Here is a 24,739-nt window from a genome sequence, read left to right on the forward strand (position 1 = left end):
AATGCTGTGTAAAGGCTTACTGTGGATAAAGGACTGAATTGGACCTCACTTTTTGGATTACATCTATATCGGAAAATGGCAGTTCTCCTGGGCTTATATATTCCCCAGACTAAACTGCAGTGTGGGGGAAAAGGAAGGAGATCCACGATCAAAACGGAAGAATCTCCATTTGTTTTCTTAAGCTCTTTCTCTGGATAACCAAATGATCAATTCTCACTGTGTGCAGAAGAAAATTGAGTTAAGTTTCGTAATTTGCTGGTGCTGCTAGAGCTGTGGGTTTTGCTTCATTTTTTTAAGTGGATGGGGAATCCTTGATTTGGATCATCCTGTTAAATTCTTATGGGTTGGTTTTTTGTTTTTTGTTTGTATTTGCATTATGTTAAAACACAGTTTGTCAGACAATGGTGGACTTCTGAAAAGATAACCAGTCTTGATATTTTGTGCCTATTAGCTTTCGCTCTTTCCTTATAATTCTGAGTCTGGCAATGGCAAGTTCACCGACTCCAGATTTGAAACTTGATTTCCTTGGCATCACAGCATTAGCATTCAGCTGTGGGATGTAACATAATAGTATTATAAGCAACCTTCCATCCTGTTGTCATGGATGCAACACAACCCAATATTGATAGCAATATAACACCAGAACATTAGGAAATCTCATTTTTATCTACCAATTTTAATTTAATTACAGTGGAAATTCTTTTCAAATATCAAATGTGCATTTATTTTTCCTTACCTACCCCCATTTAAAGGCATTTATTCCATTAGCATTATGTAGCAGAATTCTCTTTGTCCAATGTTCCTTTTCTTTGTAGTCGAAATATATGTCAGTGTTAGTTTTGGAGACTATTTGAAATAAGCTTCCATAAAACATATTTGTTTCTGAGTCTGGGTGGTGTTATTTATTTATTTATTTGCAAGTGAATTTTAAAGAACATTTGCATTTCTGCTACAAGGGCTGCATCACACTACTTGCAAATAGGGATGGATGGATCAATCTGTTTCCAGTTTATGACAATTTTGCATGCGTTTAGCCATAACTCTGTTCCATCCTGTTTCTACATTAATCTGGAATATTTGATTTTAGAAAGAACATCTGTACAGAAATTGGCTTTTAGTCTTTATTTTATTTTATTTTATTTTGGTACGGTATTGCATTTTCCATAACAGAACCATATAAAATTACAAAAGGTATGTTTGTCCAAGAGAAATAAATTGCTACAATTTCTGCTTTGAGGTTGTTGTTTGTTTGTTTGTTACATTCAAGCGGTACATAAATATTATGAAATAGATAATGAAGATTTATAGAGAAGCTGCGTCATCTTTTGAGTCGATTAGGAACAAAAAAGTGAAATACACATTGAAGTATGGATTTAAAGAATCCTTAATTGCATAGTTTATCTCAGAAATGCATTTAAATACATATTTTATCTCAATGTATGCATTTTAAAATGCATTTTATCCTAAAATATGTGGTTAAACACACACACACACACACACACACACATTCTGATACTTCTTTGAGCTGAGAACTATACTGCAAAATTTGGAGAAGTGCAAAATCCAATGGATATTACATTCTGTAAGGGATGGATGAATCCATCAGTTTCATTTTCTCTCCATTTCTCTTCTTCCCAATCTTAAGCTTGGTTCGTCCTATTGCAAAAACAAAACAAAACAGCAGCAACCCTGGAAAAAAAAGGTTTGCGTGAAAATCAGTATGCGTTCTCATGCCCGTTCTCCTAATATATGTATTTTTTAAAATGTTATTTTCACTAATATACACTTTTGGTGGACATTTTTTGGTTTGAGAACTTCATTGCAAAATTCAGAAAAGTGTGAATTTCAAAGGGGAGCTGTGTTTCAGTTTGCATCTGGGTTTGGGATGTATGAAGTTGGCATTAAAATGAATTTCTCTCCCACCCCTAATTTTTGATCTATGTATTAGTTCCAGAGATGTGAATTAGGTCAGTTTGTTTAAAACTGCAAACCAAACCAAATTTTCTTCCAACAAAATATTGCAAAAGAACTGAGAGAAAATAATTGTTTGAATAATTAAGATGCTTCCTAAACATCTCTTTAGGATGTTTCAATCTCTCTCTCTCTCTCGCGCTCTCTCTCTCTCTCTCTCTCTCTCCCTCCCTCCCTCCCTCCCTCCCTCCCTCCCTCTCCCTCTCCCTCTCCCTCTCCCTCTCCCTCTCCCTCTCCCTCTCCCTCTCCCTCTCCCTCTCCCTCTCCTCTTCTGCCTTTATCAGAAGATCTGATAAAAATTAAATGATGCTGTTTCCAAGATGGTAGTTATAGAGCTATAGGGAAGGAATGCTCAGAAGGTTACCATTCCCTGAAGCTACAAGAGGCTGGTACTATTCTCGAAGTTGAGGCTGTGTAGCATGAATGTGCCCAATGTGTGCATCCAGAAGATCTATCCTCTTTGCTAACACAGTTAGATCTGTTGTCATCCCTTTACTAATTCTAAGTCTGACAGGATGTGGTTCTCAAAATTGAAAAGGGATCCAGAGCAAGCCTGCTTGAAGTGCTGTTTTAGATAGATAGATAGATGATAGATAGATAGATATAGATATAGATAGATAGATAGATAGATAGATAGATAGATAGATAGAGATATATGCATGTATACAGTGGGACCACTGCTTACACAAGGGTTCAGTTTCAGGGGTCCATGTGCAAAGTCAAGAATCCACGGAACCCGACCCCCACAGGTGTAGGGTTGCATGCTAGGGTCTGGGAAGGTCACAGGAAGGCCATGAGAGCTTTCCAGGGTCCACCTGCGATCTTCCCAGACCCCAATAAGCAAGGCGGTGCCTTCCCAGAGGGAGATAAGGAAGGTGCTGCCTGCTCACCTGGCTTTGGGAAGGTGATACAAGGGCTGTAGGACTCTACCAGAACCCTCAAACTGCCTTCCTATAGCCAGGTAACTGAGGCGCCAGGCTTTGGGATGCAGGGGTGAGGGCTCTGGCTGTGTCTTAGATCCCTTGCCCCTCCTTCCCAAAATCCCATACCTCACACAGCTTTGGGAAGGTGGCATGAGGACTCTGGGATGCTGTCAAATCCCCTCCCCAATCCTTTCCAAAGCCCTGGTAAATGAGGAAAACCCACTGGATGTGTCAGTGGGGAAAATAAAGAAACAGAAAGCCAAGTTGTATGTATTAAAAATGCATAAATAAAAGAGACTGAGCTATGTCTCTTCCCCTTGAAGAGAATGAAGGGCATGGCCTGAGAGGGTCATGGCCTAATGAGAGTCCCAAGGACTGTATAGAGAAGCATGAAGGGCCTGAGGTTCCCCACTCCTAGGTTCCTGGTCTCTTTGCATCCTGACAGAGTTAAACATAGGAAACATAAGAAGCTGCCCTTTATGGAGTTGGACTACTAGCCCATGTTTTATGCAAGTGGGCTGTTCGTTCTCCTCCTCTCCCCCCAAAAGGACCATGTGCAGCCAAAGTCTTTTGACTTAGAACAAAATGAGGACTCAAAATGGAATGGGAAAAACTTGCCCTCTCCCTCTTGGAACACTAGAACTTGAATGCTATTCAATGTAGATGGTCGGTGGGAGATTCAGGACAAATGGAAGTATTTTTCCCCACACAGCAATTTGCTGCCACATGAATTTGCTGCCACATGATGTGTTGATGGTGACCATGGGCTTTGATAGCTCTGAAAGGGGGATTAGACAAATGCTTAATGAAATACTTTTATGAATGGTTGGTTGTCATGACGACTATATACAACCCCCATGTTGAAGGCCAGTATGCCACTGAGTACCAATTGCTGGAGAAATTACAGGAGAGTGTTGTGACTTTTAAGTTTTGTTTGTTGTATTCTGTGAAGTATCTGACTGGCTTTTACTAGGTTAGAAGGACATTTGGTCTGATCCCACATGTCTCTTGTTATGTTGGGGGAAAAACCCGGTTTCCTTAAAAGGGGGGGAAAGCAAAGTTTTTACCATTGACCAGTCTTTTCCAGTGCGCCACAGTGTAGATTTTATTGAGCTTCAACCCCCATTCAACATGGCCAATAGTCAGGGTGATGGGAGTTGTGGTCCAACAATGTCTGGTGGACAGCAAGTTGGGGAAGTCTGCTATAGATGTTTTTGAATGTTGTTATGACTACATTTTAAATTGTTTTAGCCACCCTTTCATAATTGCACATTGTTTTCTGGTAACCATATTTAATTGTCCCCCCCCCTTTTCCTCCCCTCTTTTACACAGAAAAGCAGCTTTTCCTGCCTAGATTCTGTGCACACCCCTAATTAAAACTACTATGAAGGTGCCTGCATCAGTCAGCAAAACCAGGCAGAGAACATTATGGAGTGAAAATTAAAGAAGGAAAACATCAGAGAGTCTACTGTATATGCCTGCTGTTAGACACTCAAGCATGGAGAACAGGATACACTTCCATGGATGGATAGCTTTCCTTATTAAAAAAACCCAGTAGGACGCACAGTAGGGGAACATACTAAAACAAGGCTTTGTAGTAATTTCCTTGAAAGAAATTTCCCAAGATAGCAAGTTGAAAAGCTTTTAATCTTACAGCTGGCTTAAGGAGGGAGTTTTGCTGTAGGTGGTATAAAGACAGACCATTTGATTACAGCTGATCAGGTAGAGTTGGTCCAACAATCCAGACACTTTTGTTCCCCCAAGGGACTTTGAATTTCCACTAATAAAAAAAAAAAGGTTGAAAAACTTTTGTCTGAAATTTCCAGTATCTTTAAGGACATGAGAATATTTGGGGGTTGGAGGGAGATGTACTTATTTCAGTTTTTGTTAATAATAATAAAAAAAAATCATGTTAAGCGCCAGATGAAAAATCTCTGTGCAAGATGACAGACAGCTATGGTAGTGTTTGCTTCCTTTCTAGACTTTTAACTTATTCCTTGGATGACCTAGATGTTTCCGCAGGTGAACGTGAAAGACAATGTCATGTCATTTCTGCTGTCATTCCGAACTTCCGATTTCCTCCCGAATAATGGCACTATAAATAGCACCCTCTTAGCAATGTAAGCTGCCCAATTTAACCATCCCCATTTTGAAAAGGGGATTGAAAAGACTTCCTGTGAATATTTGCCAGTTCAAAGAGAATGACTTGGATAGCGCACCCTGTATTATTACCATAGACTGCCCTATATTATTACTCATATTCCTGCTCATAAACTTTGTTTGAGGACTGCTAGCCAATTCAGTCAATAGCCTTTGCCTAAATTCCAAATATGTTAAGAAGAAAAGGAAACCATGAACCAGAATTATTTGTGTTTTAGGCCACTGGTAGATTGAAACAAGCTGTATGGTGGTGGTGGCGGAACAGAATGGGAGGCTAAACAGATGGGTTTGTATCTAATGAAGTTGAAGTCACTTAGCAGTGGACTTGTCAAACTAGTGAAAAGTTTAGTGCTGCTGGAACATTATTGTGCAAAAGAACATAAAATCAAACTGGTGGTAACTTTGTTGTGGAATAGATTGCACAATTTGTTGTGCTGTGCGTTTCTGCTAGCACAACTGTTACACTGAATACCTGTTGTGCAACATTAAGACTCACTCCTCCATTAGCTCAAGAGCCCTTGTGCTAGTGGACAAAGAATGTTGGGTACAGCCCATGATGTAGCTGAGCCTCATTTGTGCTCTTCTCTAAGCACAACTAACAGGAGCTCCTGCCTTTGGCATGTGAAATATGATAGACAGTAGAGAAAGGGACTGACAGCAGTATAGCAAGACACAGTGGGTGGGATGAAGTTCAGTTTTAGCCTGTGACTAGAACAGCTGTGGGAAAGGATATTGTAGACCCGGGAAAGGTTCAGAAAATGGAATTAAAAATAATCAAATAATTGGGGTAACTCACCTTTGACAAATGGTTGCAACATTTGGGGCTTTTTCATTTGGAAAACAGGAATATCTGCCTACAGACCTGTTTCTCAATTCTACCCCCTGCTGTGGACTCCCGAAAGGCCTTATAAAGCCCACATGGGCTGGAAGTGCCCTAGAGTGATGCTATTCCAGGGGTACTGGGGGGGGGGTGGGATAGTTAAACTGGGAGCCATCTGGCACCAGTCAGAGGAGAACTGTGGTTAGGTGAGCCAACCAGAACATTCAGTGGCATGGAAGCAGTTCCAATGTCAAGGTGTCCATCAAATTTGGAGCTCTAGCCCTGATCCCTAGTTCCAGTCAGAGCTGGAAATAAAGGAGAACAGGCTTTGCTACGCCAGTATCTGATAACTCTAGTAAAGTGAACCTGAAGAAAAATTTGAGCAACAGAAACAGAATTGTTAAGTTATAGTGCCCTCTCTTCCCCTTCTTCTCCATACCTCATTTTCTCTGACTTCCAATAGAAGTTTGCACCTCTGTTTTCTGTCACAGGTGCATGATGCTTTTAGTACAGTGAGGGGAAAACCTCAGAAATAAACACAGGAAATTTGTGTTGAAGTAGGCCACATTTTTTATTGTTTACAGATGTACAGATGGCCAAGGCATTGGGAATGTATCTGGTATCAAGCAGCCCACCTGCTGGTTGATGAATAAGGTGCAGTTGACTCAGAGCAGGGGATTCACTCCTGACATGGACTAGATGCTATGATCCCACTTGGGCCACCATTGGGAGATATGCTGTGGCCCATCACCCCCTGCGTGGACCCCCAGAGACACCCCTCCTGGACCCCTTTAACCTGACCAGCTAAGGATCTAACCCAATGGCTTATCCACCCAAATTGTGACTGTTACTATGAGGTAGGTGAAAAACTGCAGACCGGCCAATTCGTCTGCAGGAAAAAAATCCTCCCTGGCCCTGAATACGGCCACTAAGTCAACCATAGCAAGGTCTTGTTGGCCTGCCTGCTCACCTTCAGGCTGACCAATTACAGTCTAGGTAGGCGAGTGGTGAATCTAACAAATGAGGGCAAACTACACAAGCCTGCCCTTTTAAATACTACAGGGGCGGGCTTGGTTCAGCTTCCTTCCCTGTAACCTGATTGGCCCATTCAACCAGATCATCCCCATCAGGCTAGTACAGCCAGACGGGGAGGCATCAGACATCCCCTCCATTGTGTGGGAAGGAGTTGGCCCCTGGGACCAGGCTGTAGCCATGCCACGCCACACCAAACAGCAAATGCCACTCCCCTGGAGTCCAAGGTGAGAAGATATTTCTGCATTTAGAGCTGAATAGCCTATAATAGCAACACTTAATGTTTTTGCATGAAAAAAAATGCTAATCAGCCCAATTTCTTGCTTAGGCATGAGCTCTGTTGCTATCGTATATAAATATGTTAGAAATCAGTAGGAAAGGGTTTAAATTACAGTCCCCTTGGCACAGGACTTCTAGGTCATGTTTTGCCCAACACAATGAGGTACTAGTGGTGGCCTGATTCAGTTCAAGCTACGTTCATGAGACCTGAGAGTGTTTTCAGCACCTTGTAAACCTGACTAACCCAGAGCTGAGAAACACTCTCCGTGTCCTGAATATCTCATGTCGGCCACCAAGGGCCGAGAACAGGAAACAAACACGCTTTATAATGCGTTTCACATTGAAATAATTAAAGAGAATTGTTGCTGGAGGGAAACGTGTCTTTAAAAATTAACCCTGATTTTTTCACTGACACATTTCATTTACTTAGAGTGGTCCTTGGCATTTCCCTCCCCTCCCCAATAGAACAAGCTTAACACTGGCCAAAAAAGGAAATCAGGGAGTGGGGTGCGTAAGAGAAAAGAAAACTTGGGATCAGGAGGAATAGAAAATCCATTCCTACAATTCTTACTCACTCAAGCAGTTCTTAGGAGGACTGTGCTTGTGACTTTGGATAAGAGGCTTAAATCTGAGTTAAGAACACAAATTTGCAAAATAACAACTTTAAGGATTCATATCCCTTTCCTGCTGCATCCCTGGGGCCTCCTATCTTTCAAAGTGTTATGGAAGTGAGTAGAGCTGTATAGTAGATTTGACAGGGGCCTGAATCCAGGGCCAGATAAGACCTTTTCAGAGGGATCTGGGCATTATTCGACTTGGGTTGAGAGAGCCCCAGATCACTATAGGTTGGGATGAGCAACCCAGAGACATACAGGGCTGTCGGGGGGGGGGGGGAGAGCGTTAGGCAGGAAGAAGAGGTAGGCATGAGCAAGAAGAATGGGGAAGCTGTGAAAAGTTTATGGGTGGCTGCATGTTTGTGGGATAAGGTAAAGGTAAAGGTAAAGGGACCCCTGACCATCAGGTCCAGTTGTGGCTGACTCTGGGGTTGCGGCGCTCATCTCGCTTTATTGGCCGAGGGAGCCGGCATACAGCTTCCAGGTCATGTGGCCAGCATGACTAAGCCGCTTCTGGCGAACCAGAGCAGTGCACGGAAATGCCGTTCACCTTCCCACCAGAGCAGTACCTATTTATCTACTTGCACTTGACGTGCTTTCGAACTGCTAGGTGGGCAGGAGCAGGGACCGAGCAACGGGAGCTCACCCTGTTGCGGGGATTCAAACCGCCAACCTTCTGATCGGTAAGTCCTAGGTTCTGTGGTTTAACCCACAACAGCACCACCCATGTCCCATGGGAGAAGGTAGGAAGACGCATTTCCTGTCCTCCTTCCCCAAACCAGCGCTACATAGCATCAAAATCTCCAACTTAACAGCTGGAGGATATGAATCTGTGCATGCTGTTGCTTCATAAGAGATTTCCCTTGCATGCAGGGCATCCACTCACGAAAGAGCAGCGCCATGCAGGTTTGGATCCTCCTACTAAACAGCAGTTAAGCTGGAGGATCCAGTCTTGCACAGTGCCAGTTGCTGCTCCTTTGTAAGCAGCAATATGCAGGATCAGATTCTCTCATGGATCCAATCTTCAGTTGCACCTTACAGGATCAAATTCTCCTATATTTTAAAATGCTATCATAATGGTATTTTTTGTGAGTTGGGTGTGTGTGTTTAGGCTGCATGCCTGAGCCCCTTCTAACTTCTGGATCCAGCAAGGATTCAATGGTTGGAATAGCCATGCCAGGTCCTTGGCAAGCTAATGGCCTTCTAAGTATGGGTTGTTAGGATAACAATGGAAGTGGCTCTGTGCCAGGGGGAACCCTGAGTTTTGTGTGTGAGCTAGAAGCTGGCAGCAGGCTGAAGACTGTGAGAGGGAGACATGCCTGATTTCTGCTGGAATCCAAGACTGTGGCTATGGGAGAAGCAAGACCTTTTGGGGTATAAACATAGTGAGCCCCTCCACCCTTGTCCCTCACCCCTGCTTTAAAACAATCTACTTTCCACACTGGGAGGCGGGTGGTGCTGTAGGTTAAAGCACAGAGCCTAGGACTTGCCGATCAGAAGGTCAGCAGTTCGAATCCCCGTGACAGGGTGAGCTCCCGTTGCTCGGTCCCTGCTCCTGCCAACCTAGCAGTTCGAAAGCACGTCAAAGTGCATGTAGATAAATAGGTACCGCTCCGGCGGGAAGGTAAATGGTGTTTCCGTGCGCTGCTCTGGTTTCGCCAGAAGCGGCTTAGTCATGCTGGCCACATGACCCAGAAGCTGTACGCCGGCTCCCTCGGCCAATAAAGCGAGATGAGCGCCGTAACCCCAGAGTCGGCCACAACTGGACCTGATGGTCAGGGGTCCCTTTACCTTTACCTTTACCTTACTTTCCACACTCTTCTTATGAATTTAAAACATTCTTCACCATGCCAGAGATCTAGGAAAAGGGCTCAGTTGACTTCACAACACAACATTCCTTACCACAACCACCTTTTCATTACTTACAGGATGTTAAAATATCTGAAGTAAACATGGGTGTTTGGTGATGATTATTTTATTTCAGGATTTACACGACATGATCTTTAATTTAGTTAAACTAACAGTAGACAGTCATAGTCTCATGCAGTAATAACTTTCGAAATTCAGTCCTGCTTGTTTGATCAAAATTTGGGAAATCCAACATGGAGAAGTTTGGTCTCTCTCCCCCCACCCCACCTTTTTTATTTGATCATTCTTCTTGAACCAATCAAATATTGCAGTACGTATTTAATGAGAGAGAAACGTCTTGGGTGAAAAGCTTTTATATATGAATTCTGCCTCCTTTTATCATTTGATGTTGTTTTGGTTGTCTAGAATTCTAAAAGAAAAACATACACATTCCAGGGTGTCTGTCTGTCAATACTGAGTTTAAATCATTTCTTTTAGTCAAAAGGCTGTTCTGTTCTAAGGAGTACATGAAAAATATTCACAGGTTGGGTTTTTTTTATATATATAAAGAGATATAGAATATGCCATAAAAGCTGATTTCTAGTTATAAGTGAGAAATTGACTTATCTTCCAATTTGTATTAGGGGTGTACATTGGCCCCAAGATTGCTTTGTATTTGCACCTGTGCAATCTTTAAAATTTTGATGCTTCTTAGCCACCCTGTGCTCTTTCTCTACTTTGGTCCATAATTTGTTCTCCAATACATTCTGTGAAGCTCCAGGTTGCCCAATCACCATAATGGATAATGTAAACATGGCAATACTCTACCTCTGCTTTTGGTCAATGAAATTTACAGGCACAGAGTAACAGACCCTCCAAGTGTCTTTATTTTCCTGGGACAGTCCTGGATTTACAGAAGCTGCCCCGGTTTCTGATTTAATCCCAGAATGTCCCACTTTTCCTTAGGTCGTCCCTATTTTCATCAGAGAAATGTTGGAGGGTATGGAGGAAGCCTGCCAAATTGCAGACAAATCGGTCTGGAGGCTTTTTGTGGGGGAAGGACAAACAACTCAGTTTCCTTCATAATCTGCATTAGTTCAAAATAATTGAGGGGTGGGGTTGGTCTCTTGCTCTTTCTTACCTGAAAATAAGATGTGGCTGAGTAGTGTGTATTCTTGCTTATACAGTGGTACCTCAGGTTACATACACTTCAGGTTACATACGCTTCAGGTTACAGACTCTGCTAACCCAGGAATAGTGCTTCAGGTTAAGAACTTTGCTTCAGGATGAGAACAGGAATCGTGCTCTGGCAGCGCGGCAGCAGCAGGAGGCCCCTTTAGCTAAAGTGGTGCTTCAGGTTAAGAACAGTTTCAGGTTAAGTACAGACCTGCGGAATGAATTAAGTACTTAACCTGAAGTACCACTGTACACTGACCGTTCTAGTGCTAGGCCTTTATACCTCTGATAGGGCTTACAATGTGAGGCTGTCTAGAACACCATACCGCCCAACTTTTTGGGACAGGGAAGCGGGACATCCATGCAGTCTTTCTGCCCCCACCCCCTTACAACACATGGTCTTTTTCCCACCCCCTGCCTGATCCGTCTGCTCTTTATACCACCACCCATCCTCCTGATCCATGCATTCTTTCTCTCATCCCACACCTGATCCCCACACTCTTTCCCCCACCTACCCTGCCCAATCCACACACTCTTTTTAGCACCACCTCTCCCCCAATCCACACACTCTTCCTCTCACCCACCCCCAAAACTGCTATCAACTCTGGGAGAAAGCTAGGTGACAACACTTCTTCCTGCCATGCCAGTTTTCTATACACAAGGCATTTATTTGGATGAAAGTGCATTCTGTTATGTAAGTGCATCTGCCGCTTTAAGTGGTAGGTCAGTGTGGAGTGCATATTCTGTATGCTGAACATCTCGAGTTCAATCTTTGGTACCTCCAGGTAGCTCTGGGAAGGGCCCCCATCTGAAAACATTGAGAGTCACTTCTAGTCAGTGTAGGCAACACTGAACTAGATGGAAGGACAATCTAACTCAGTATAAGGCAGCTTCATATGTTCACCCTACATCAGGGAAAGGACCACAGCTGAGTGACCGTGCACAGTTTGCAAGCAGAAGGTCTCAGGTTCAGTTCCTAGCATTGGCTCTAGATGAGGTAGGAAAAGGGTCATCTAAAACTCCAAAGAGCTGCTGCCAGACATGTAGATAATTCTGAGCTAGAAGGACCAATAGTCTGAACTGGTATAATAAAGTTCCTTATGTCTCCTGAAATAGATTTACTACCTCTTCTTCCAACTAGACTTAAAAGAAAAATACAATTGGATGAGCTCAATTGTAGCTGTGCCTCAGCCTTTGTTGACCTCAGGAGCCTATTTGAACAATTCAAACCAAAACCAAATGCATCAGAAATAGCCTGATTTTCTGCAGCAATTGTTCCAAAGCTGCTGCTATTGTTGGCTCATGCTATATTTTTAGTTATTTCTTTCTTTCTCTCTCTCTCTCTCTCTCTTTTGCTTTCTGTGCTGTGTATTATTTTCCACTCAAATAGCATGATACAACATTTCTTTAACCAGAATGTTAAATGTCAAGGAAAAAGGCAATTAATCTACTATATGCATATATTAGTATGGGGGGAAATCCTTGGATAACATGCAATTTTATTTGTTTAATATATAGGGTTTCTTTTTTTTCTCTTTTCTTTTTTGGCAGAAGGAATTCCTGGAGGGAAATGGTTAATCTATTTTTAACTAAAGCTTACTTTTGTAATCTATCCAGTGCTTAGAGTTCTGTCATTGATCTATGATTTATGTGTTTTAAACCACCTCTTGGCTGCAACATTGGTTTCTATCCAGGATGCTGAGCTGAATACTAATTGCGAGATCAAATTTATGCTGTTGGGCTAAGCAGCTGACGGGAGTTCTCTTTGCAGGGCTCCCATAAAGCATGCCATGGCGCTGAACCTCAGTGAAATACTTTTTGGGGAGGGGCAGAAATACTGCAAATGTTTGCGGGGGGGGTGCAGGAGAGAAGGGAAGTGTGTCCTTTTCAAAGGGGTATTTAAAAAAAAAACCAGAAAAACAAGGCTTGCTGAGGATGTGCTGGATTTTGGCTCAATGCATTGCAGAGATGCACTGGCAAGAGAGTGCAACACATTGATATGAGCCAAAGATTCAATTGGTTGCTCTGAATCAATATGGGAAGGTCAGACCTTCTTACCTCTCTGCATCCCTTTGTGTGAACAGCAGAAGCCCCCACCTATCCCTTTAGAGTGCTCAGATTATCGGGGAGAGGAGGGGGCTTAATGATACACACAAACCCCGCCCTCTGACTACTCCAAATTGCAGCCAAATCATACTCCTAGTAGCCTTTTAAAACCGTATCTAGGAGGGGAATCACCACAGAAAGTAAGAGGCCCCAGCTTCCCCTCTGCCCCCTATAAACTTTGAGCACGGAGTGTTGCCCAATACTCCTACCCAGGGCCAGCTCTACAATGAGGCAGAGTGAGGCAGCTGCCTCAGGTGGTAGATGGTGAGGTTCGGGGAAGGAACACAGTTGTGAGTGCCATGTGCTGTGTGCTGTACCATATACACTAGCCTGCAGCCCTCCAGTGCAGTGGAATACACTGGCCTTTCACCAGAATTGGAGTAAGATTCCATTGCCATTCCAATCAGCTTCTGTGTCTTCCTTGGGAGAGGGTGCTGTCTTATCCTTTGCCTCAGGCAGCAAAATGTCTTGAGCTGGCCCTGGCCCTACCTCAGGCTCATCCTTACTTTTGATACTGATTCAGCTGCCCATTACCAGCTGACAAGCAGTGCCTTCCAAGTCTCTGTAGCACACAGCCTTCCACCCCTTGACTATACCCTATGGATTCCCGCTCTCATTCCCATCTGCTTACAATGTGTGATTAATAATAATAACAATAATAATAATAAATAATCTGATGCTCTCCAGATATTGCTGGACTGCAGCTCCCACCACCCCTGACTATTGGCCATGCTGTCTGGAAATGATGGGAACTGGAGTTCAGCAACATCTGCAGGATTACAGATTCCACACCACTAATGAATATAAACAGGTATATTTCGCAACAAGGAATCTTTCTGGCTTGCAGTAATGATCAGACGAGTCACCTACCATAAGCCAATGACACAAGTGAACAAATACACAGGACTGGGAATATTTTCTCCTGTTTTGTATTATGCGACTTTATTTTGACACATGTCGAGCAGGCAATGTGATTTATGAAGACTTCATAGTATACTAGTGAACGCGCTGTAGTGTGTTTTATTAAGTGTAATAAAGTCTTAGTAACATGAACATCATCTGTGCTCTGTCTCTCTTTGCTTTGTCTCTCTGCTCTCCCTCCCTGAACATCAAAGCAAGCAGGGATTACTGTTTCCCCCATCAGCCGTGTAATTCTTAACAGCTTTGCACAGATCCTCTGTGTGTGTGTGTTTGTGTGCGTGCTCGCGCATGTGTGCGTGCATGCATGCATTGAAAATAGAGAGACAGCGCACAAGCAGAATAATCCAAGTATAAATGGCAGCCTCCACTCCCAACCATAGCAAAAGTTTAGCATGTGTGAATGCTCCTTGATGGCCATTCCCTCCTTTCTTTGGTTACATCCATATTGAAAAGCACAATGTAAATAATATGTCTCCCCTAAAGAATCCTGGGACATGTATTTAATTTAAGGGTGCTGGCAATTGTAGCTCTGTGAGGGGTAAGCTACAGTTCCCAGCTGTCCTGGCCCACCCATGAGGTGGAGTGAAGCAGCAGCAGCATCAGGTGGCGGAAGCCCTCATGCTGGTGTCCCCTTGGGTGCACCTTGCTGCCTCCAGCAGTGGTGGCTGCAGGGTGAGCTGGGTGGTGTGGCAGCAGCAGCAGCAGCAGGGTGGAGCAGCACTTCCCATTTCGCCTCAAGCAGCAAAATTTGATGCACTGGCCCTGGTTCCCAGAATTTGTTGGGAGAAGCCATGTGCTTTAAATATGTTCTTCAATGCCCAATGTGAGTATGAGCTCTACCACTGGAGGTAGAGCAAAGGTTGCAGGGCCATTCGCTGGGGATGCCGAAGCTGCCTTCTCCACTGCAAATCCTGCATTAATCAGAGGGCTTGCACTATATGACTTACAAGGCCCCTTCAAGTTTTATGATTCTGTTCTTTCTTCTGTCTCTCCTGACCCCTCTTTCAGTTCTCTTTCCCACTATCAAAACTTAGATTGTAAGCTTCTATGTAGCTGCATAGGGACACAGGTGGCGCTGTGGGTTAAACCACAGAGCCTAGGACTTGCCGTTCAGAAGGTCAGCGGTTTGAATCCCCACGACGGGGTGAGCTCCTGTTGCTCAGTCCCTGCTCCTGCCAACCTAGCAGTTTGAAAGCACGTCAAAGTGCAAGTAGATAAATAGGTACCGCTCGGGCGAGAAGGTAAATGGCGTTTCCGTGTGCTGCTCTGGTTTGCCAGAAGTGGCTTAGTCATGCTGGACCCAGAAGCTGTATGCCGGCTCCCTCAGCCAATAAAGCAAGATGAGCGCAGCAACCCCAGAGTCGGCCACGACTGGACCTAATGGTCAGCAGTCCCTTTACCTTTTATGTAGCTGCATAGATATAGTTAGATATGGATTGTGCTAAATAGCTGACTCATGGTATCCATGGTAATGAAGCCACAATAACTGAATGGAGCCTCCAGTTTCAGAGGCAGTAGGCCACTGAATAGTGGGCTATTGCCTTCATGTCCTGCTTGCAGGCTTCCCAGAGGCATCTGATTCTTTGCATGGAGAAACAGGATGCCAGACTTGATAGAACTTTGGTCTGGGTCAGTAGGAAGGTTCTGATGTTCTAATGAAGGATAAAACTAGTTAATAAGTGACCAGTCTGCTGTCACCAATCTGCTTTTCATCCCTGCACCCCCTGGTAACACCTTGTTGAAGCAGATGAGTGGTGTGATACCATCACGTTCAATGAACCCTTGCTATGTAGTTGGCTGCTGCACATGGCAAAACCCTGACTGTTATAATGCCACAAGTGGGTCCTTCATGGGTCCTTGACGCATGTGGAGTGCTCCCTCTTCAGCACCTCAGTTACTTAGGGATGGGTAGACTTGTACATTTCTCTCAGTTTCTCATTTTCCCAGTCTTAAGTACAGCTCTTTCTTTTAAGCCTGTGAAAGTTCATCAGTCTTTTACTGCAAATTTATCCTAATATACACACCTGTAAGCAATTTTGCCTAATTTCCCTGTTCAGGGAAGTTTTTAATATGTGACATTTTAGTGTATTTTTCATCTTTGTTGGAAGCCGCCCAGAGTGGCTGGGGAAACCTAGCCAGATGGGCGGGGTACAAATAAATTATTATTATTATTATTATTATTATTATTATTATTATTATTATTAATATACACATTTTTTGCAGAGCAATGTTCCTTAATGGAATGCATTCCTGTATGTCATTTTCACCAGCCCATGCATTTTTATGCACACTTTACCCTAGAACATGCCTGTTTGTACATACTACTTTGCTGAAAAGTTGCATTGCAAAATTTGGAGAAGCGGGAATTTTACAGGATGTTTGTGTTTCATTTTTCATATTGTTTCAGAAAGTGAGGATTAGGCAGAGTCACCATTATATCCCATCCATAGTCACTCCATGCCATTCACTTTCCCACCATGCCTACTATCAGTCAGAATTCTGTGACTTGAGAGCAAACCTCAAGCCCCCTCCTACAACACTGCTGATATTTTGGCTCCATAAGCGGCAGCACTCATGGGCTGAACTTCAGAAATAAAGAGAATGATATCCCAACTCCAACTTGGAGATACGGGTGCAGATGGTGACAACTGGGTGTTGCAGGTGAGGCAAAAGATGAACAGTCACTCTGTAATAACAAAGATGCATTGCATGTAGAAGATCCTAGATCCAGTTCTTGGTTTCTCTAACTTCAAAAAGCACCATGTAGTAGTTGCTTATGAAAGACTTCTGTCTATATTCCTGGAGACTTATTGTCCCCAAAATAGTCTGACCTGATATGCGGCAGCTCCTTCCATTCCTGTGTCCTCTTTGCCTTTCACTAACCGATTCTGGGCTGAATCTTCCACACTGATCAGCCTGAGCTTCCCCAGGGATACAGCCACATGGAAGAAACAAACTGGACCCAGAGCATCCTTGGTTACAGCTGCTGCTTCCCAGTAGCAATTTGGGGGACTGTTGTGGCTCGTTTTTCAGCTTGTTGCACTTGCACAAAGGATATTTTCATTTTTCCAGTCAGTCAGTCAGTCTGTCCGTCCGTCTGGCTGGCTGTTGCAGAGTAGAACAACATTATAACAATTGTAACAGCACATTCTATGTGGACTACTTCTTCTCTACCATGGAGCAGCTAGTTTAGCAAATTTGGCATGCTGAAACGATATCCGTATAAACAGTTGTGAAGGGTTCCCAACCCTCCTGCAAGATGGTCTCATCCCATCTGCCTTGCTCATAGGCAGGATGGGTTCCAGGTGTGAGGGGACCCTAGGCAATGAGCCCTCTGGTGTATCTCCTCCTCCTCCACTGGTGAGTCCTGGTGATCAGTGTTCGAAAGAGCATTAAGCTTTGGGGTCTAGTTGCTATTACACAATGCCCCTGGATGCAGTACATTGTGGGAAATTAAAAAGGCAGCTACACTCAGGCACCTGTGTCTCTGATCAGTGCACCAGAAAAAAGTGCAATGGGGAACCCTAGGTAGGTATTAATGGTGGGTCTTTCTGAGGAACTGCTCAAGGGTACCAGTCTCTAGTGCTGGCCATGTTTATAGGATTCACTGCCACTGAACTGGTGCAAGCTATTTTTTGGTCATATTCTTATGTTTTGGATAAAGGCTGCTGCTGCATGTTCAGAATGCAGTTGAGTGCTGAATTGAGACTTGATCTGCTCTTGCACAATGCCAACTGTGAAGGGCTAGCATATTTCGTCTGAAGTCAGCAGGCTATCAAGTCTCGACTGCGGGAGGCTTTGCAGTGCAGAACTCACTTCCCTCTGTTGTAGGCCTTATTTAATCTATCTCCAGTGTATTCTTTGCTTTAAAAGGGGAAGTCTTCTGGTTTCATGCAAGGGTCTTTTGCTTATGTGTGTACATCCATATTTGTGTGTGTATGTTCATGTGCATGATTCTTACTCTATTCCCCAACCCCTCCACCAGCCAACTAGTGGGTGCATGTGGGTATGAGTATGTGGGTGAGGCAAAGGGACCCAATCCATCTACTTCATCCATTTAATCACCTATGTGCTTTATTGCTTGCAATTCATACTATAGCTCAGATGATGGGGGGAATTAAACCCACAAGGTGGACCCTCTGATTAACCCTCATTATAGTCACATTATAATCCCCAAGGATTCTAATACCATAGCTAAGGATTTGGAATCCTAAGTAAGGGAGTTGGGGCCCTGTAATTTGAACACTGGGTTCATTTATGTTCATGTATGTGATTGGCATGCATGTTACTTGTGTGAGTGCACACACGGCATGGTTCTTTCCCTCAGAGAAGCCTCTTGTGAAGAAGCACCCTGCAGAATTGACCCGCCCCCTCCTCTAGGGAAGGAGACACACATGTTTAATTAGGATCCTCCCTAATTAAACATTAGCCCCACCCCAAATTAATTTGGAACTAGTTCTGAGGTGTGGTGGGTGACCCCCCTGGTTGGGGGGTCAGCTCAGAGCCATGGGGCAAATCTGGGGGGTTGTGCACAGCTCTGCTGGAAGACAATCAAACTGGCCCAGAAAAAGGCGGCTATGTGCAGATGTCAGCACACAGTATAACAGTTTGGATGATGATTTCATGGAGTTCTCAGGTCACAGTCCAATTCATATTTACTATGCTACTGCAAAGTGGCTGAAAATGAGTCTGAGCAATAAGGTTTTAAATATTAACACAGAAGCCGATGCTCCATCAGGTCAGGCATTGTGCAGCAAAGTTCCATCAAGTCAGAATTTGCTTTAAAGAGACATACGGTGTCCTTCTCGCCAAAGTAATGTGACATGGAGACCCTTATCCTAATGGTATTCCTCAGCTTCCAAGTAAGTAGGAAGTGGGAATTTTATAGAATGGCTGTGTTCCAGTTAGCATATAGTTTCAGAAATTGGTAGCTTTGCTTTTGAATGCAAACTGGATTTGAATTCTCTCCTGTCCTAGTTGTAGAGAAGCTACTCCAATTCCCTTATCATTTTGGTTGCCCTTAATTTGCACCCTATCCAATTCTACAGAGTTCTTTACTGTACCCTATCCTATACTTCATTATTCACCAGTGTATCTTATTTTCATGTATGTTTAAAAATCAACAAAAACGGTTTGTTTTTTACGCACAGTGTGGGGCTTGTATTCGAAGGGTGAAAGTGCTTGATTAGGATCAGGCTGTCTGAAGGGTCATGCAAAAAATGAAACACTAATAAAAAAAACCAAAAAACCCCACCAGTCATCTGACAAATGGTTTACTGCTGTAACTGATATGGTGATTTTGTCTAATCTTATATATCTGACATGAGTTTTCTTGCCTTAGCAAAGAAATAATTTGCTCTTTCAACAGTCCTGTTTATCATGAATTAAGAAAAGAAAGAGGGGGAAGGAAAGGAAACAAGAAAAAAAAGATGAAATTTAATATTTATTGCTACACTCTGTTTCCCTTTGGGAAATTTCAGAGAAAATTATCTCCCCTTTATTTTTGTCTATTTACTGAAGGCTGCTTCATATGGGACATTTTCCATACTATGAGAAAAAAATAGCTCATGTGATTCCATTATAAGATATGAACCATTTTATTTGGATAACTATTTCTATGGTAGTTGCTTCCTTTGGAGGATTTTGGTCAGCTTTTTATTTTATGACCCTGGTTTAATATAGCTTGCTTTTCTCTCCACACTGCGTATGAGCATCTAAAACTTTACAGGGTTGCAGATCCAGACAAATGTAATTCTACATTTGTTCGTATATTGGTAAAGGGGACTGGAGCACATAATTATATTATTAAGAGCTGGAAGCATCGCATCATAGAATTATAGAGTTTGAAGGGACCCCTAGGGTCATCCAGCCCAGCCTCCTGCAATGAGGGAATCTGAGCTAAAGCATCCATGATAGGCGGCCATCCAACCTCTGCTTAAAAATCCCCATTGAAGGAGCAATGAGGGAGGTCTTCTAACAACTCATAGCATTCTTAACAAATTACAGTTCCCAGTCCATGAGGTGAGGTGAGGTGAGGCAGCTGCCTTGGGCAGCAGAGACCCAAGAGGTGGCACCTCCAGCAACAATGACAGCTTCCAGCATCATCTTGCTGGATGTTGCTGCCACTTTGCTGGCTGCTTTTGATTCTCTGTATACTTTGAGGAAGCTATGACTGTTGAAGTGGTATGATACTGTGTTAAATGTATAGCACAGATGGGGCCTGTGTTTGTATAGGATAGCAGACCTAACTGGATTAGCTGAATTGCTATGAAGGCTTTATGCTGCACAACAGCTTTCGGAAATATGAAAACCAACAGCTCAAAATTGAGGAGCCAGTCATTGTGTGTTCCATCTTAAGTGCAACCTGCATAGTATACAATTGAACCTAATATGGTTAAGTCTGGTTTCCTCCTCCTTATGACTATGCCTTAAGACAGTCTTTGAGGCTCAGCATCCAGCCAGTTTCCCCTTCTTCCCCTCCCATTTCTTAACTTTGAGCCTGATGAAGAATTCTGGGAAACTCAAAAACTTGCTCACTATCTTACGTCATTTGGATGGGGGCATAATAACAGTATTGCTCAAGTGTGGCTTTTGGAATTTATCGGATGCAAAAAGCTTCATTCATTTCTTGGTTTAAGCTGGTATATATTGCAGTGCCCCAACCTGGCCTCTTGAATGGTGAAAGGATAGACAGTGCGTGTAGGAAGAACATTAGCAAAGTAATGATTTCTTTTTCTCCTTACTAGGTAACTAGCTCTGAGGAACAGGCAAGGAAGGCCCAAGGAAGTTTGCTGTTCAATAAAGGATGCTGGGTTGCTTGGCAACCAATCGTTAGGCCCAATGGTGCAACCAGCCAGCCAGGCATTCCAAACTGGCTGCTTCCATCGTCTTACGTCCTAACACAGGTGTTTCTCCTTGGCTGATTTTACTGCCTTTTTGTAACCCCTGGGGTCATGCATGCAGAAAGTCCTGGACAGGAATTACAGCCGTATATAACTCCAAACTTTTGCCCCCTTTCCTAGAATGACTATTAAGGTATTTTGTCCACAAACTGGAATGGCCTTTTGTATATTGAAAATGTGATTCTCTTTCCCGGTTACACATGAATGCCCTTATACCACCCAGGTTTGTCAGCAAGAACAAATATAAAACATATAAGGATGATGAAAGTGTATTTTCAAGTTCAGGTGGAGCTCACTTCAACGCTTGGAAGTTTGTTGTGATGAGCATCATAAATGAATACCATATTGGACTAAGTAAAAACAACATGCCCAGTGTAGATGAGAAGACAGGGCAGGTTATTTGCCCACCAGTGAAAGGTCAGAAGTACTTCTGAAGAGCATTCACGTATTTTTCATATTTTCTTTCTCTTTCTCCAATGAAGTAAATGTATATGCTGCAAACTGCATTTTTCTGGATGATATTATATGGTTTTATTATTATATCATATGCCACTCTGGGTACTTTTAGTAGATGAGTGGGATGTTACACATGAGCAACATGTGTTTTTAATTATCTTTTGAATGTTTCTAAATATCTGTTTTTGACCTTCTTTTATTTATGCTTCCTGTGTTGTTTGTAAATTGCTTAGAGGGCTTATGACAATCAATTGAGATATACATTTTGTATTAATAATAATAATAATAATAATAATAATAATATATGATTGTGGCAGCCTGCAAATGCAACAATCATTCTGCCAGTGGGAACTCCTTTCCTAATATAGCAAGTCCACTAAGTGGCTTGGGGTGACAAAAGTGTTACAGTGTTAATAATAATAATAATAATAATAATAATAATAATTTTTTATTTATACCCTGCCCTCCCCAGCCAAGGCCGGCCTCAGAGCGGCTTACAAGCAATAATAAAAACAAGATGAATGATTACAACTTAAAAACAAAAATAAAATACAACATTAAAATAATGGAACATTAAAATATTAAAATATAGCCTCATCGCAGGAGGAGAAGGAAAAGAAAAAAGAAAGAGAGGGAAGGAGGAAATCAAATTGGCTCCAAGCCAAAGGCCAGGCGGAACAACTCTGTCTTACAGGCCCTGCGGAAAGAAATCAGATCCTGCAGGGCCCTGGTCTCATGAGGCAGAGTGTTCCACCAGGCCGGAGCCAGAGTTGAAAAGGCACTGGCTCTGGTTGAAGCCAATCTAACTTCCTTAGGGCCTGGGACCACTAGGGTGTTGTTATTTATGGACCCTGAGGCTCTCTGTGGGGCATACCAGGAGAGGCGGTCCCATAGGTACGAGGGTCCTAGGCGATGAAGGGCTTTAAAGGTCAAAAGCAGCACCTTAAATCTGACCCTGTACTCCACCGGGAGCCAGTGCAGCTTGAAAAGCACTGGGTGAATATGCTCCCATGGCAGAGACCCCGTGAGGAGCCTCACTGCAGCATTCTGTACCCGCTGGAGTTTCTGGGTCAGCTTCAAGGGCAGCCCCGCATAGAGCAAATTGCAATAGTCAAGCCTGGAGATGACCGTCGCATGGATCACTGTGGCCAGGTCGGGGCGGGAAAGGTAAGGGACCAACTGCTTGATGCGGCGAAGGTGGGAAAATGTCACCTTGGCTGTTGCTGTAACTTGCGCCTCCATGAAAAGGGAGGCATCAAGGATTACACCCAAACTCTTAATGGAAGGCAATGGCACTAATTGGGAGAAGGGAGTTGGTCCCTCATCCCCATGCCATCCCGACCCAGCCATAGGACCTCTATCTTCGAAGGATTTAGTTTCAATCGGCTCCCACAAAACCATCCAGCCACAGCTTCCAAGCATCTGGTCAGTGTGTTCGGGGCCGAGTTGGTGTGGCCATCCATCAGCAGATAGAGCTGAGTGTCATCAGCATATTGGTGACAGCCCAGCCCAAAGCTCCGGATAATCTGGGCAAGGGGGCGCATAAAGATGTTAAAAAGCATCGGGGAGAGAATTGCGCCCTGCGGCACTCCACGCACCAAGGAGTGGTGCAACGACATTTCCCTCCCTAGTGCCACCCTCTGTCCCCGACCAGAGATAAAAGAGCACAACCAGTTACGGGCTATGCCCTGTATCCCCACGTCTGCGAGGCGGTGGTCCAGAAGATCATGATCGACCATGTCAAAGGCTGCTGACAAATCTAAAAGGATCAGCAGTCCTGACCCGCCTCGATCCAGTTGTCTACGGAGATCATCTGTTAGGGCAACCAGAGCCGTTTCCGTCCCAAAACCAGGACGGAAACCGGACTGAAATGGATCTAATGCCGATGTTTCCTCCAGAAACCTACCAAGCTGTTCAGCAACTGCTCTCTCAATTACCTTACCCAGGTATGGAAGATTTGAAACTGGGCGGTAATTGGATAAGTCTAAGGGTTCTAATGAAATTTTCTTTAAGAGTGGACACACCACTGCTTCCTTCAGTTCCCCTGGGAATGTTCCCGTGTCAAGGGACAAATTTATAATTTCAACCAGGGGGGTCTGTGCAACATCTGGACACTCCCTAATCAGCCAAGACGGGCACGGATCAAAGAGGCAGGTGGTGGGCCTACCAACTTGGAGGAATCTATCCACATCAGTAGGGAGTATCCGATCGAAATGGTCCAACACTGGACCTGAAGTCAGTCAAGGGGCCTCCAGTTCAGTCACTGTATCTAAATTGGCAGGGAGGTCACGGTGGAGCAACAGGACTTTCTCCGCAAAAAAGCTTGCGAATGCCTCACAGCTGTGGGTCGAATTTGTGCTTAAATTTGGTTGTCCTCCTAAGGATGTTATTGACCTAATTATTCTAAAAAGTTGTGCCGGGCGAGAGCTAGCGGATGCAATGGAAGCTGCAAAGTAAGATTTCTTAGCAGCTTTCATAGCCATCTCATAGGCTTTCATAAGCATCCTATAAGATGTTCTTGAGGCTCTGTCACGAGTCCGTCGCGATACTCGCTCTAGCCGTCTGAGATCCCGCTTCATTTTCCAGAGCTCCTCATTAAACCAAGGGGCCCGGTTTTGACGGGGTCGCAGAGGATGCTGAGGCGCGATCTCATCAATGGCTGCCAAGAGCCGGTTATTCCAGTCCTCAACAAGGTCATCTAATGAGTCGCCAGGAGGAGCAGGGTTCTGCAAGGCTTGTCGGAATCTATCAGGATCCATCAGTTTTCACGGACGAGCCCAAATAGGTTCGCCACCCAAGCCGGGGAGGAGCGGGAAGTCAATCTTGGCTTTCAGAGCGTAGTGATCAGACCATGGCACTTCCACAGCGGGGAGCATGATCACATCTATGCCAGCCCCAAAGATCAGATCCAGCGTGTGGCCTGCTTGATGAGTGGGGCCCAAAACAAACTGGGAGAGCCCTAGTGTTGCCATGGAAGTCACTAGGTCCAGAGCCTGTGAGGAGGGAGCGGTATTGGCATGGACGTTGAAGTCTCCCAAAACCAGTAGGTTTGGGAACTCCAAGGCCCAGCCCGCCACCACCTCCAGCAGGTCTGACAGGGTGGCTGCAGGTGTGCTGGGTGGTCGGTACACCAGCCAGACAGCCAAGCTCTCCTTGGTGCCCCACACGAGACCAACACATTCAATGCCGGAGATCACCGGTGATGGCAGAGCTCTGAAAGAGCAATCCTCCTGGAATAACAATGCTACTCCTCCCCCCCGACCCACAGTCCGCGATTGATGGAGGACAGAGAAACCTGGGGGTGTTATCTCATGTAGGGAGACTACTTCACCTTCCCATACCCAGGTCTCCGTCATTGACCTATTGTATATTTTTTCTACTTTTACAAGACCTCCACTTATTTTTCTGCTTGCACAATTAAAAAAGCTTGAGCAACAATACCAGCCTATCCCAGTTCTTGTGCTGATGCTACATTGGATCTCACCCATCATCATCATTATTATACTGAGAGAGAGCACCATGACACAGGTG

The 24,739-nt window shown here is 44.0% G+C and overlaps 1 long non-coding RNA gene across 1 annotated transcript in view; it reads left to right on the forward strand.

The window, feature by feature from the left end:
* The window catches only part of LOC309334064, a 90,598-nt gene extending 68,984 nt beyond the window's left edge, over window positions 1-21,614 (forward strand). The window contains exon 4 of the long non-coding RNA XR_014152825.1: window positions 20,597-21,614. This is a non-coding gene — a long non-coding RNA (uncharacterized lncRNA). The remainder of the gene's footprint in view (window positions 1-20,596) is intronic.
* Window positions 21,615-24,739: the final 3,125 nt, after the last annotated feature.

The sequence above is a fragment of the Podarcis erhardii genome (genome assembly GCF_964252035.2).
Source record: "Podarcis erhardii genome assembly, chromosome: Z".
NCBI lineage: Eukaryota > Metazoa > Chordata > Lepidosauria > Squamata > Lacertidae > Podarcis > Podarcis erhardii.